Below are 16,901 nucleotides of genomic sequence, written 5' to 3' on the forward strand. Positions count from 1 at the left end.
ATAAACTGACAACGCTGCAAAGGGCCTACTTTCACAGTACGGCAGGCGCTAGTAGAAGCGGGACACTTCTTCTTGATATGTGCTATATCCATTGGTCACAAGTCTTTGACTGGAGTTGTAAAAGATGGGGGGCGACTGTAGCTCTGGGTGGGTCTCAGCTACTTAGCAGCTCGTGCCTTGCTAATAAACAGACCCCCTCTAGCGTTGCAATGGGCGTAGTTCTTGAGTGGTAGACTCAGCAGCCTCACGAGACCTACACACAGTTATTGCGTCATCAAGGGTGGCCTCAGATTTCATCTCTAAAAGACGTTGTTTAGTCTCTTCATCTCGAACACCTATCAAGATGGCATGCTTAATTTGGGTCTCGATACAAGCATTGCAATGTCCCTTACACAGGTCCACATCATCTGCAGCTTGCTTCAGGTGCACATAAAAATCAGTAAATTTCTCATTGTGGGCGTGGCTGCACTGGGAAAAGGCGGGACGTCGTAAAGCCTCGTTTCTTTGGTATCGCACGAAGTCTTGGATTCGCTGGAGGACATCCATCAGAGGTAGATCTGAAGCTGGAGACACACCCAAACTGTGTTCCAGTGTTCCTCTCGTGTCAGCAGATAAGCATGAACGCAACTGTATTAATTGCTTATGCTGAGGCAGGCTATGCAGGTCAATCATGACAGCATAGTCATCCCAGCGCTGTCTCCATTCTTTGTACGACCACAACGTAACGTCTTGGGTGAGGGGTGGGGGAGGCTGGACTGAAGCCTTCGGTGCTGAAGTGCCTGACGAAGGCGCTGAAGCAGGAAGTTCTGTGGCGACCGCAGGCTGTGGTCCTACAGTCTGTGAGGGCATCAGAGATGTGGTGAGGGTAGCAAATAGCTGCAAGAATCGTTGTTCCTCATCTTCCTTCTTTGTTCGTCGTCCTCTCTTCTACGTCTGTCGTCCTCTTGTCTTCGCTGTCTTCCTCTTGTCGTGACGATCTTCCTTTTGTCTACGACTGGCTCCTCTTGTCGTCGTTTCCCCGTCCTCTTGTCGACGTCGTGTTTCTGCTTGTTTCTTTTTCTGCCTCTTGCCGCCACATCTCCATCATTTGCGATAAAATACCTATGGAAATATTAGCTGGTTGTGATTCTGGTGGCGACGTCGATGAAGGAGACGGCTTGACTTCCTCTTGTGTAGCCGCTGCTTTCGTCTTCTTAACCATGTTGGTTTAAATTAATTTATTCTTTGTGCCCGGTGGTTTGGACTTCGCTCGTGTCAGGCGGACGCCGCGGCGTCAAAGCAGCTGGGCACAGTCGGCCAAACCTGGAGCTCGACATCACGAAGGGGCGGAGCTTCCACTTCCCTGTTGTGCGGTGCGGCGACAATGCTAGTGCAGCTTCGGAGAGTATGCGCAATGGTGTAGAGGGTAGCTCTAAAATGACCAAAATGCGGGGGAATAAAAAAAATAGCAATAGTCCCTGGTCACAATACACCACAAGAGTTCATCGCACTGCAAAAGTTACTCAGACACTTCACAATATGAGGGTAGTCACTGAACACGAGGACGCTGCGCACTGAGTCACACTGCCGGTTCATCTCTTCACTGTCTTTTCACAGAAACTCACTGCGCCATGTGGTTGTGGGATGTCCACGGAAAGTCTATCAGATGTGGATAGATAAACTCACGTAAATCCTTTGGTGATATATTGACAGGAGAGACTAGATACACAAAGGTCTGCACTGAAGTACATCCATTTCGTACCGTGGTGACAGTGCGACTGACTTCTGTCTAAAACAATAATGTTGCCATACATGTATCACTGTTCATGCACAGTTCGTCCACTGATACGATACTCATATATCATACACACAACAGGTACATGATGTACAAATTACATTTATTTCTTCTCTGTGTGACGACAATTGGTTCAAGTAAATCCTTGTGTATTGCCGTTGTCGTTTCCTTATCTACTCTCATATCTATCAGAGACAGTTGGTAGTTCAAGACAGGTCCATGCAGATCGCTACTGACGCGTCCCTCTCCTATTTTTTTCTTTATCTTTGTGAAAATAAAACATAAAACGAAAAAAAATACGAAAATAAATTTAAAAACGAACATTAAAAACCGCAAATTTATATAAATAACTGGTTAGTGGTACTTAACACCCCTCTTCTTTGTTGCCTTTCTTTTTCTCTTGCTATCTGGCCCTTACGTGTATGATCTGGTTCCCCGACTATATATAGCAGTCGGACAGATGATAACCAACACAGCACCAGAACACCAACTGCAGAACCAGTCACCTTAGGATGCTGTGGGAAGGATGTCACCGGAAGATCGCCAGAGGCCTACGGTCCAGGATGTTCGTCAGAGCAGGTTAAGCCATCCCATGATGCAGTGGACTGGCGCTGCCTGCCAAGACGCCCGTAAATCCAGCGCAGGTACCAGTCGCCCCAGAATGCTGTGGATGGTCGACACCTGGCGGACGCCCGCAGATCCAGTCAAATCCAGGAGCTCGTCAGCGCAGGTATCAGCTGCCCATAGATGCCGAAGAGGACACCCTGCCCTGACGCCCGTGGTCCAGATTAGATTACGAGGACGAGGACTAGCATGCCGCCAAGAAGGACCTGGACGAAATCTGTGAGGACGTGTGGACGTCGAGGACGGACATTTATACCAAGGACCAGGAAGAAGAGGACGACAGGGACGAACAGCCACGATGATGCACCAGGACAACACATGCGAGAATGAGATGACCAGGCAAGTTAGGTCACCCTTGAGGGAAATCTAAGGCGCCTTAAGGGCGATACACAAGTAGGTGGCCGAGCAATGTATGTGGCTCCAAATACTAAATAAGAACCATTGAGTCATTGAGGGCATAGATGACGATGTTATCTGACTTCGCCTGACTCGACAGTTCGTCGCCAGCACCCGACGTAGTAAGGTCGGCCTAGCCCTCTCGCTCCGGGCAGGTTGACCTGACACGTGACCCCGCTTAGACATTGTCTCATGTGTTCCCATACTGTGTGTTGAACTCTTAGCAATAAAGAGTGAAGCCGTTATACCAATATCACTACCCCTGCAAAGCCACTGTACTAGAGTACTCATAGACACACACACACACACACACACACACACACACAAACACAAACACAAACACACACACACACACACACACACACACACACACACACACACACACGCTGTTCATTACAAAATAACCAGTGAATCAAAAATTAAGAAACCATTTTTATTTTATGATAAGCTGCTCTAAAGTAAATGATTCTCTCGAAACCATGCACATGTGATGGTAAAGGTAAATAACAGTATTCCGTAATCACACTGCCAAAATACAACTATATTTTTCAGAATTTGCAACGAAATGAGAATGAAAATCAACCCAGTTTCTTTAGATTCATTTTCTCTTTACTGCTACAATTTTTTATGTATTTTATCAGTTAATAGTTAGCTCTTGAAAGAAGTTCGTTATCGAAATAATGTAGTCTTTAATAATCATAGAATTATGAGTCACAAATGAATATGAGAATTTTTAATATCACCTTGATAACATAAACGTATGCTTAGTTCAACTGCCACATCGAACTTCTTTTTAAGTAAACTGATACATAATGATAAACCAATGGAGACATAAGTTGATCAATTAATAAGTAATACAGAAGTAAGCAAACTAAACCATTTACTGTTGATGAAGAGGAGAGGATTAAAAATCCTGGTAATGGAATATCGTTATCGAAATGAATAGTTGCCGGCTTTTGTGGCCTGAAGAAGGAACACCCCATGCTCTCACAGAGAGTTCTTAATGTATATATTCTCTTTGCCACAATTGACCGTTGGTTAGTTTCTCGCCTTCAGTTTGTCTGAAAACCATAGCTAGGAACCGGCTCAATATTGCAGATGACGAGGTACGATGTACAGTTTTCTACATACCCTCGCATTGGTATTGTATTAAAGGACAAACAATGTCGTGTTTCCCATTAATAATGCAACAATAATGTCCATTTTTCGTTAATTACCAAAGAAATAAGATTTTAACTCATTAAGATTTAATTTTTTTGACAGAGGAATTGTCCATATTTTTTTTATTTCTTGAGTAATAATAATTGCTTATATATAGAATTCATGCACTAGAAAATAAGCATTCTAATTAATTCCCTTTAGCTTTATATAACTGAAGAGGAGTAACGGGGGACGGTAACGATACGAAAAATCTGAGAACCATTGCTCGAAGGGGTGACTCGTATGTTCATGAAAATCACTTGATATCGCCCAGGATGACCTGCAGTAAGCAAGAAACTAAATAAAAAAGAATTGAGAATGGCGTGACTGATCTGCCAATAATTATTCTAAGGGCTCACATCAGTTCTGACAAAGTCGGTTAGTTTTACATACTATCCTGCTTAAAAGGAAAGACAACATAAAATGTATGGTTTACAATAGAACAATGTAGCGAGGCAGCTAGTCTCCCTATACTAACAAAACACAAACGCAAATGGTCAAGAACTATTATATATATATATATATATATATATATATATATATATATATATATATATATATATATATATATATATATATATGTATATATATAATTTTTTTTCTTTTTTTTCTTGTTCGGTGAGCACAATTAGCAGATTCTTACAGCCAATAGCTGTGATACAATCTCATAATGAGAGGAATTCATGTTAAAACTGCATAGAGTACTCGATGACAAATCTGTCAATTAAAAGTGAGAATGAAATGAACAAGAAAAATATAATTATCGATTTTTCAACAGCCAGGTGAACGAAACTCGAAAATTAAGTAGAATTCGTGAGTATGAGGATTTCGTGAAATTGACAAAGAAATACACAAGAATGAGCCAATACTTAGAATGAGAGAAAACCTCGAACTTACTGTAATCGTTGTTGCTGCAAAGATATAATCCTCAAAGACAACCGAAATGTTAAATCAAGGGCGAGCCAGGTCCGGCCGGCGAATGGCCTAGCGTCAGTCCTGCCACCTTGCCCGGCAATGAAAGTGCAGTCCTGTCGTAAAACACAAGCTTCAGCGCCCCATGCACCATGGCCTCCTACGTGCGGAATTGGTAGAGTTGTAGTGCAGCGAAGAACTGAAGGCGAGGTGCAGCATTTCACCCTCCTTCCAGCAATTTCGCAAAATCCATTGGGCATGTTCATCATCAACTATTTTCCAAATTATGCCCAGGACGGAAGAGGAATAAATAGACATTTTCGATTTTTCTGTGGCAAGGCGTAACAGTTTACATGAACAAGTAACATATGCACTCAACAATATTTTTGAGTTTGAAATAATAGCAAACAGTTTTATGCCATTTCAGTTGATTATCATGATTAAAGAAACTGAACTACGAACTTTCATATGCATGGAAGATCTGTCTAAATGTGTTAAACCTATACCTATGTGAATATGAATAAGTTATATCTTGAGCTTCATAGTAGAAAATATTACGGGCATATGATGTGCTATCCTCTTAAAGTAAATATAGAAATAACTGCTGAAGAATTAATACCATGAAACCCCAAAGTTACGCTCTTCCTGCCTTAGGCTGCGAGATAAATCGTTCTGTAGTTCACGAGAGAGACTGATTTGGGAGTAGGTATAGTGTTGCCTAAATATATTGCTGGAAATGTCCAGTGGGAACTTTTGGCGTTTCCAAAAAGGTCAGTGCACGTTGATTTAACGGGCATAAGCACTTACACACAAAAGATGAACATGCACACCCTCACATGCGCACATCTGCATATATATGGCATATTACAAGAAAGTCAGCATCTTCGTGTGTATAAGTGTGTTTTTGTTTGTGGGTGTGCATGTGTGTTCGTGCGCATATCGATATATGTATTGTCAATATGAAGAAGGCATGCGCTAACTAAATTTAAGAACAGCAGAATAAGACGTTCTTTGAAGAAAAAAAATAATATCAATAACATTTTTCCAAAAATCGACTATAATTTAAATGAAACATCATATTATTTCCATCCCAACTTTGTTACAGACTTCAAAACTTCTCTCACTATCAAGACCAGCTCGTGTTTGCCTCGGGACACCTGGAAGCACTCACGGTAAAACATTTTTTGATTGGCGCTTTCTGTGTATATGTCTTACACACACACACAGATATATATATATATATATATATATATATATATTATATATATATATATATATATATATATATATATATGTATATATATATATATATATACATATATTATAATATATATATATATATATATATATACAATATATATACATTATTATTATATATATTATATTATATATATATTATATATATATATATATATATAAATATATATGTTTATATATACATATATATAATTGTGTGTGTGGTGTGTGTGTGTGTGTGTTGTGTATGTGTGTGTGTATCCATATATACATCATCATCATCATAGGGGCAAAACGCGACGGGGGCGCAGGGGTCGCATCCACCTTTTCTTCCAGCCACGAGGATTCTGAGGCGAGTCTCCAGGCAGGCACACGGCCCATCTCTAATCCCGGGGGACAGTCTCGTCGAGCTGCCCAACCCATGATCCCCCTAGGTCGTCTCACAGTCTTTACAACCGGGGTTGCTCGTAGGGAGCCCAACCTGATGGGCAGGGTCGTCCATAGGGAAGGCGAGCTAGTGGCCATTAACATGAGTTGGCGATCCGGATTATGCAAGTAACAGGTCCCATGCCAGTCTCACGGTGTAACCCCGTTGGGACACGAGTCTTGCCAACTGTTACCCCATGATCGGCGAAGGGCTTGTTACAAAAGGCATCAGCGAGACTCCAGACACTGGATGCGTCAAGTTTCGCTTCATAGAGCAAAACTGGCAGTATCAAGCCCTGAAGACACGCAGCTGGTCCTTCTGCATAGGTACCGCATCTCCAAACGCTCTTGTTGATCGAGTTCATGGCCCCTGTTGCCGCCAATCGTACTGATTTCCTGGTCTGACAACCCAGAGATAGGACTCCCGTACCAAGGTATGTAAAACTTTCTGTGATTTCCAACGTCCTCGTCGCAAGCAGGATCGCCTGAACGGGTTACCCTAACGGGTCCCCAAGTCCTGAAATTTGGGTCTTGGTCCAGGAACCCTAGGCCTGGGGTTTCGCCTCTTTGCTAAATGCATCGATACCGCCACGAGTGCCTCCAAGGACTAGTAGGATGGGCAAAATCGTTCGGCAAGTCAAGGTCTGAGCCTAATATCCCCTAGTGTTCTCCACACTGACTTTGGCTAGTAGCTCTGCCCATTATCCAGTCCATACAAGTGTGAAAAGTGTTGGTGCCAGGGAACAGCCTTGCCTCACCCTGAATTAACAGGGAGAAGTTCGAATACCCCACCACAATTTACAGCACTTTCAGTACCAGTATAGAGGCTTGCTATCAGGCCAATAATCTGTGTCGGGAATTCCCCTGAGCCTCAGGATCTCCCATAGCGATTCCCGATGCACCGAGTCAAACGCCTTCTGAGTCGATGTAGGATGCAAAGCAACCCACAACCAACTCACGACGGCGTTCCACAATTACTCGAAGCGCTAGTATACGGTCTATTGTGGACTTGCCAGGAGTAAATCCAGACTGCTCCGGTCTCTGATGCCTCAGTAGGTGGTTGCGGATCCGTTTCAGAAGAATGTGGGCGAGAACCTTGACTGTTATGCTGAGCAGTGTAATGCCACGGTAGTTGCTACAATCCCAACGATCCCTTTCCCCTTCCAGAGAGGAGACCACCCCCCTCACAGGTCAGGGGGAATGGTACCAGACTGCCAAATGGCAGTCAGGACTGTATGCAGGCCCCGAGCCATAGGTTCACCCCCAGCCTTTAGCAGTTCAGCAGGGATATCACATATGCCTGCAGCTTTCCCACTCTTCAGCTTTGAAATCGCCAGCCTAATCTCTGTTAGGGTAGGAGGTTCCTCGCTGATGGGTGGGTCCGGCACAGGCACTGCGACATCGCTTGCATCTAAGCTAACTGTTGGAGGGTCCACCTGGTACAACTGTTCAAAATACTCAGCCCAACGTTCACGAACCCAACATGATCTGAGATGATCCGTCCATCCGCTGATCGGACTGCAGTCATCTGTGAGGAGGGCTTAGGGTTCAGTTTTCTCAGGGCTTGGTAGGCAGGGCGAAGGTCATTTACCAAGAAATGGCCTTCGACCTCCTCAGTAAGATTCCTGATGAACTGTTCCTTGTCCCCTCTCAGCAGTGTCCGAGCCCTACGCACCATGGAACGACGCAAGACTTGATTCCCATTCAGCCGGGCCTTGCGACATGCTTCAGTGGCCTCTAATGTCTCCAGGGAGATGGAATTCTGCCTTGTCCTTGGGCGTATGCCAATGGACTCCTGAACTGCTTCAAGTGTTACGCGCTTGAAGAACTCCCACAGAGCAACTGGGTCCGTCAGGTTGCTGGTTTCTGTGAATCGGTCAGAGACTGCCATGGCGAACCCACGGGCACACTCCTCCTCCCTTAGTCTGTCCAAGTGAAACACCTTAGGGTGGCCACTGGAGGGACGGGGAGTTTTGAAGTGGACCCGCAGGGTAGCCTCAAGCAGCCTATGGTCGGTGCCACAGAACTCGGCACTCCGGTAAACCCTGCAGTTCTGGAGGATACTCCATCGCGTGCTAACAAGAATGTGGTCGATCTCCTTGGCCACTGTACCTGTATCGCTGTACCAAGTCCAGCGATGCGGGTTGGAGCGCTGGTACCAGGAGCCAGAGATCCTCATTTTCTGGGACCTAGCAAAGTCCGGAGAAGGAGGCTATTCTCGCTGCTGGGATCAGCTCCCGAGCCATGGGGCCGACAGACATCTCGTAGCCCGTCGTCACAGGGATTCCCATTGAAGTCGCCCATAACAATGCGAATATCTCGCCGGGGGCAATCGTCTGCCACAGATGCGAGGTTGGCATAGAACGCATCTTTCACATCGATTTTATATACATCGATAGGAGCGTATACAGCAATAAGAAACAAGACGCCAAAAGCATGCTTTAGTCTCAATGCCATAATACGCTCATCAACCGGTGTCACTTCGACTACCGCGGGCTGAAGTCGACTGGAGATGGCTATGGCTACACCCTGGAGGTGGTGACCATCGCTGCGGCCCGACCAGTAGTAGGTGTAACCACCCACACTGATCGTGCCGTTACCAGGGATTCTCACCTCTGAGAGGGCATCCACCTCAACTCCCAGTCGCTTCAATTCCCGCGATAGCAGAGGTAACCGCTCATCCTGCCGCAAGGACCGGATGTTCCAAGCGCCTACCCGGAAAGCACGCCTCAGATTAAGCCTCGGGTGGTCACTCCGGGTGCACGCCACCTCTGCCGCCACCGCCGACACAGCCCCAAATAAATAAATATATATATATATATATATATATATATATATATATATATATATATATATAGATAGATAGATAGATAGATAGATAGATAGATAGATAGATAGATAGATAGATAGATAGATAGATAGATATACATACATAAACTTATATCTATCTATTCATCGTCGTCTATAGTTTATATATAGATATATGTGAGATATCTATATATATATATATATATATATATATATATATATATATAGATATATATAAACACACACACACACACCACACACACACACACACACACACATATATAATATATATATATATATATATATATGATAATATATAATAATATATATATATATAATATATTGAGATATATATGATATAGATATAGATATAGGATATATACTTGTATGTGTGTGTGTGTGTGTGTGTGTGGCGTGTGTGTGGGGTGTGTGTGTTGTATGTATTTTATATATTATATATCTATATATATATATATATTATATCATATATATATATATATATATATACAATATATATATACATATATAAATACATATATATTTGTTTATACAAATTTAGAGATTTATATGTGTGTGAGTGTGTATGTGTTTGCATGTGTGTGTGTGTGTGTGTGTGTGTGTGCGTGTGTGTGTGTGTGTGTGTGTTTGTGTGTGTGTGTGTGTGGGAGTGTGTGTGTGTATGTGCATGTCGTGTGTGTGTGTGTGTTTGTGTATCTAATCTATATATTTTATATTTATATATATATATATATATATTTTATATATATATATATATATATATATATGCATTATATATGTGATATATATGCATATGTACATATATATACATATACATATGCATATATACGAGTAAATATATCTCCATCTATCTATCTATCTATCTAATATGTATACACACACACACACACACACACACACATATATACAAATACTATATATATATATATATATATATATATATATATATATATATATATATATATATATATAAACATTGTGTGTAATATATATATATATATATATATATAATATATATATTATATATATTATATTAAAATAATATATATAATATATATAAAATTTTTCTGCATGGATGTATTTTGGGTATAAAAATAAAATAAAATAAAAATAATTATATATTTCATAAATATATTAATTATAATAATATTTTATATTATTAAATTATTTAAATTAAATTATTTATAATTTATATTTATAAAATAATAATAATATTTTTTTTTAATGTAATTTTTTTTTCTTTTAAAATATATATATATAAATATTATATAAAAAATATTTTTTTTTTTTTTTATTTGTTTTTATTAATAAATATATTATATATATAAATATAATAATATATATTATATATATATATATTATATAATATATATAAATATATTAAAAAATTAATATAATATTAGATAAAGAATTAAAAATAAGAAAAAAAGGGGGGCAATTAGGTTTTTATTATAAAATATATTATAATTAAAATGAAAAAGTTTTATAAATAAATTATTTAATTAAGAGAAAATATATTTATAAAGATAAAAGCAATCCCATTTTTTTCCATATAATAGAATTTTTTCTTGTTTTATAAAATATTTTTTTTTATTATTTTTTTTTGGGTTTTTTTTTTATATATATAATATTATATAATATTATATATATATTATTTTAATTATAATTTTTAAATTTTAAAAATAAATTAATTATTTATTATTATATTTTATATTATTAAAATATATATATATATATATATATATTATATATATATAAAATTTAATATATATATTATTTATTATATTTTATTTAGTTATTATATATATTATACAAAATATATATATATATTTATTTTAATATATATATATAAAAAAATAATTTAATATAATTATAAATAAAATTTTAAATTCTTTTTTTATTTAATTGTTTTTTTTTTCCCCTTTTTTTTTTAAAATAAAATAAAAAAATATAATAATATAAAATATGATGATATTAATAAATAAATAAAGAAAATATATTATTATTACTTTTATAATTAAAAAAATTATAAATAATATATAACATAAATATAATTAATATAATAAATATTTTATATTATATATATATATAAAATATATTATGTATATATATATAATAATATATATATAAATATATATATATAATTTTTTTTTTTTTTTTTTTTTTTTTTTTTTTTTTTTTGTTGTTTGAATATTAAAATTATATGATAACGTTTAAAATAATAAGTCTTGTTGGTTTGTGTTAATTTTTTAATTTTTTTTTTTTTTTTTTTTTATACATAATATTCCAAAAATGAAAATTTAAAAAAAAAAAAATTTTAAAAAAAATTAAAATAAAATAAAAAACTTTTTTTGGGGGGGTTTTTTTTGGGGGGGTTTTTTTTGGGGGGGGTTGGGTTTGGGGTTTTGAATAAAATTAAAATTAGAAAACTAAAAATTTGGGTTTTGTTTTTGGGTTTGAGGGGTGTTTTGGTGGGTTTTTTTTTTGTTTTTAAAAATTTCCCTAAAAATGGGGTTTAAAACCCCCGAAAAAAATTGGGAAATTAAAAATAAAAAGAACACTTTAAAAAAATTTTGGGAAAGATGGGGGAAAATTGGTCTTAAAAAAACCAAACTAAAAAACCAAAAAAATTTTTAACTTTGTTTTCCTTTGGGTTTTTTTCTCCAATTTTCTTTTCTAAATTTTAAAGAAAAATTTTGAATTTTTTATTAATAAAATTTTTTTTAAAAAATATCTAAAACACATAAAAAATTTTAATATTTTATTTGGAAATTTTCAAACAAATTTATCATTATAATTTTTTACTTTTTATTTTTTGTGTTTTTTTTTTTTTATTTTTTTAATTTATTATTTATTTTTATTTTTTATTAATTAATTATTTTATTTTATTTTATTTTTTATCATCATCGCACACATTTTTTATTAATTTTTACTTTTATCTTTAAATTAAAAATCTTTTTTATTATTTATCTTTTTTATTATTATTTTTTTTTTTTTGTTTTTTACAAAATTTTATTTTATTTAAATTATTAAAAATTTTATTTATTTTATATATTATATTAATTATATTATCATTATTTATTGTATTTTATTTTTTAATATTATTATATTATTTTATTTTTTTTTTTATTTTATTTTTATTATTTTTATTAATATTATTATTTTTAATTATTTTTACACATTTTTTTTTTTTTTTTTATTTTTATTAATCATATATAAATTTTTATCCTTATTAACTTTTTTCTCATCCATTTTTTTAATTATTATTAAATTATTGTTTTTTGTTTTTTTTTTTTGTTTTATAATTTTTTTTATTTATTTCAGTTTTATTATTATCACATTTTTTCATCTTTTTTTAATTTTTATACTTTACCATATTGTTTTTTTTTTTTTTGTTTTTTTTTTTTTTTCTTTTTTTTTTTTTTCCCTTTCTTTTCCCCTTTTTGGGGGTAGTAGGGAAATCGTTCTTTAAATTTTTATTATTTATTATTATTGTTTTTGTTTTTTTAATGGGAAAGTTATAAATTTATAATAGAAAAATAATAATAATAATAATAATAATAATTATTTTTATTATTAATTATTATTTTATTATTATTTATTTTTTTGTTATTGTTATTATTATCATTATTATTTTTGTTTTTATTAAAGATGGAATAATGCAATCCCGCTTGATACGATTTTTATTTTGTTATTATTTTTTATTTTATTATCATTATTATTTATTATTTTATTTTTATTTTTTTCATTTTTTTATTATCCTATTACTTTTATTATTTATTATCATTTTATTATTATTTTTATTATTTTTCCATTATTACATTTTATTTTTATTATTTTATTTTTTTATAATTATTTTATTTTTGTTTTTTATTATCATCTCATTATTATATTATTTTTTATTTTATTATTATTATTTATTTTAATTATTATTATATTATTATTATTTTTTTTGTTTTTATTTTTTTATTCATCTTTTTCCCTATTTTATATTTTTCCCTTATCCACATCATCACTCCCATTCACATCAATATCCTTTTTGTTATGATATTAAATATTATCATATTTTATTGTTACTACACCACACACACACACCACCACACGCACACACCCCCCCAACAACACAAAACCACAACATCCCCACACACAACACACCCAACACCACAATATTATATTTTTATATATATATATATATAAATATATATATATTAATAATTATATAAAATATTAAAATTTATTGTTACTGTTAGTATCATATTTTACTTTTTTTATATTATTTTTTCTATTTTTTAGCTTTTCTATCATTATTTTTATCTTTATCTTATTTTTACTATTAATGAAAATTTACATTATTTTTGTTTTTCAAATTTTTATTTATTTTTTTATTTTTTAATTATTATTTTTATTTTTATTGTTGTTGTTTTTGTTGTTTTTGTTGGTTATTTTTGTTATTATCATTATTATCATTGTTTTTTATTACATTATTATTTTTGTTGTTATATTATTTTTATTATTTTTACATTTTTATTTTTTCTTATTATTTTTACCTTTTTATTTTATTTTTATTATTATTTTATATTATTTATTATATGGACGTTATTATTATGTTTAAATGTTGTTTTAGTACATTACCATCATTTTTTTTTTATTACTCTTTTTCTTTTTCTGATCAACTTTTTTTTATGATTTTAATTACATTTTACCTATATCATTAATGTTTTTTCTTATCACCCTTAAGATTTTTATTTATCATTATCAATGTGTATGCTTATTTCACTATGTTTATTATCCCCAATCATTTTTATAAATATCTTATAACAAATCATTTTTGTTACCCCCCATGTCTTTTATTTTCCCACCATCATCATATTTTTTTATCAACTCACCGCTTTCCTTCATGCAAACCCATTTTTGAAAAATTTTGACTGCAATGCGGGATTATCGTACCAGGGGGTATTTCACTTTGTCCTGGGGATTTACGTTTATCTGAATAATTCGTTTTAGATTGAAATGGGTATGGAATTTTTTCATAAATAAAAACTTGTGATAGGTCCACTGTAAGTATTTAAGATTTATCATTTTTATTTTAAATCATAGTTTTTCTTACCAAAATTGTTCTCTAATTATGGTTTCTACACCATGATAATTTTCTATTATCAACTCTTACTTTTTTTCATTTCTTTTGTATTACTGCTATTTTCACCATTAATGTCGTAATACCATTGTCATTTTATAATTAAAATTTTCCCCTTATCTTTCTTGATCATTTTATGTTTTATCTGCCAGGAGGGGTTTTTCAAAATTACGAGGAGACGTCATTTTGGTGACTTTTTTATTTTAACTTGTCTGTGTACTTTTTTCTTGCCCCTTTAATTTTTTTTTTTTTTTTTTTTTTAGTTTTTACCTCTCCTCCTTTCTCTCTCTCTCTCTCTCTCCTCCTCTCTTCTCTCTCTCTCTCCTCTCTTCTCTATATATATATATTAATATATAATATATAATTATATATATTTAATATATATAAATATTGTATATATATATATATATATATAATATATATATATTTTAAAATTATTATAATATATACATTAATATATTAATATATATAATATTATTATATATATGTATATATAATTTATATATATATATTATAATAAATTATATTATCATATATTTTATAATTTTTATTTTATTAATATATATTTTTTAATAATTTCAAACTTTTTCAGTCAATATTTCTTTTATTTCATTTTAAACCGGTCTGGAATTTTCCCATCCCTTTATTGGCGGACGCAAATTGAAATAAAAAATTTTTTTCGAAAAAAATCAAAAAAAAAGTCCCAAAAGTCAGGCAAGCAAAGTTTCATTTTTAAATACTATTTCTAAACTGATTATTGTGGCAATAGTTTGAGATAGTGGCAACAGCATGATAATATAATAAATTTTTTGATAAAATTGATAAAACGAAAATTTTTAATGACAATAATAATAATAATGATAACTGGGATATTAATGATAAACATAATAATAATTTTTATGTTTTTTTTTATTAATATCATTATTCCTACTATTTTTTTATCATTTTTTTTCAGGTGATAAACATGATAATTTTAAAAATTTATTATTACTTTATTTAAATTTTTTTATTTTTCAATATTTGGGAGTAGTAGTAAAAGTAGTATATTTTTATCATTATTATTTTATTCTTTTTATTATTATTATTGTTGTTTTTGTTGTTGTTTTGTTGTTGTGTTGTTGTACTATTTTATATTTTTATTATTATTTTTATATTATTATTTATTATTTTTATTTTTATTTTTATTATTATTATTTTAAATGTTTTATTTTATTATTTTTATTATCATTATTTTCTTTTTATTTATTTTAACTATTATTATTAATTATTATTTTTATAAAAATTATTATTATTGTTTTATAATATTATTATTATTATTATTTTTAATTATATTATTATATTATAATTTTTTCATATTTTTACAAAGCTTAATCACATTTTTACTATTGTTTTTTATATCACTTAATTTTTTATTAGTAGTATATTATCGCTATTACTATTATTTTCATATCTTTTTTATTACTATTAATTATCATTTTATCATTATTCTTATAATTATTATTATATATTATTATTTTTTAAGTGATATTTATTGTATTATTATTTTTATTATTATTATTATTTTTATTATTATATTATATTTTTCATCACATCATATTTTTACTTATTATTATTTATCAAAATTTTTTATCATCTCATTGTTATTTCTATCCTTTTATTAAACTTATTTATCATTTTAATTATTATTATCACTATAATTATTATCACATCATTTTTATTATTTTTATTATTTTTATTTTTATTATTATTATTATTTTATTTTATTTTTATTAAAACTATTTCTCTCATCATTGCATTATCACTATGTTTTCGTTTTATTTTCATCTCATTTTTTATTATTTTTTTATTATTTTTATTACAAAATTTTCATTTTTATGTTGCTCTTTTTGTTGTTTTTATTTTTATTATAATGAATAAAAATATTAATTTAATGGAATAAGAAAAAGATTTATTTTATTTTTCTATTAATTTTTATTTCATTATTATTTTTATTATTATTATTTTTATTATTATTATTATTTTTTATTTTTATTATTTTTACACATTTTATTTTTATTATTTTATTTCATTTTTTTCTTTCCCATTATTATTATTTTTATTATTATCATTATTATTCATTATCTCATTTTATTATAATTAAAATAATAATACATTAATTTAGTATTATCATTTTATTATTTTTTTTGTCATCATCATCACCCTTTTCTATTATTATTTATTAATTTTTTATTATATTTTTATTATTTATTATTATCATTTTTATTATTTTATTATTTTGTTATATTATTATTTTATATATTATTATTTTTTTTATTTTTTATATTAATGATATAATTTTACTATTACTGTGTCATATTATTGTTTTATATCTGT

The sequence above is a fragment of the Penaeus monodon genome, chromosome 36, assembly GCF_015228065.2.
Source record: "Penaeus monodon isolate SGIC_2016 chromosome 36, NSTDA_Pmon_1, whole genome shotgun sequence".
Lineage (NCBI taxonomy): Eukaryota > Metazoa > Arthropoda > Malacostraca > Decapoda > Penaeidae > Penaeus > Penaeus monodon.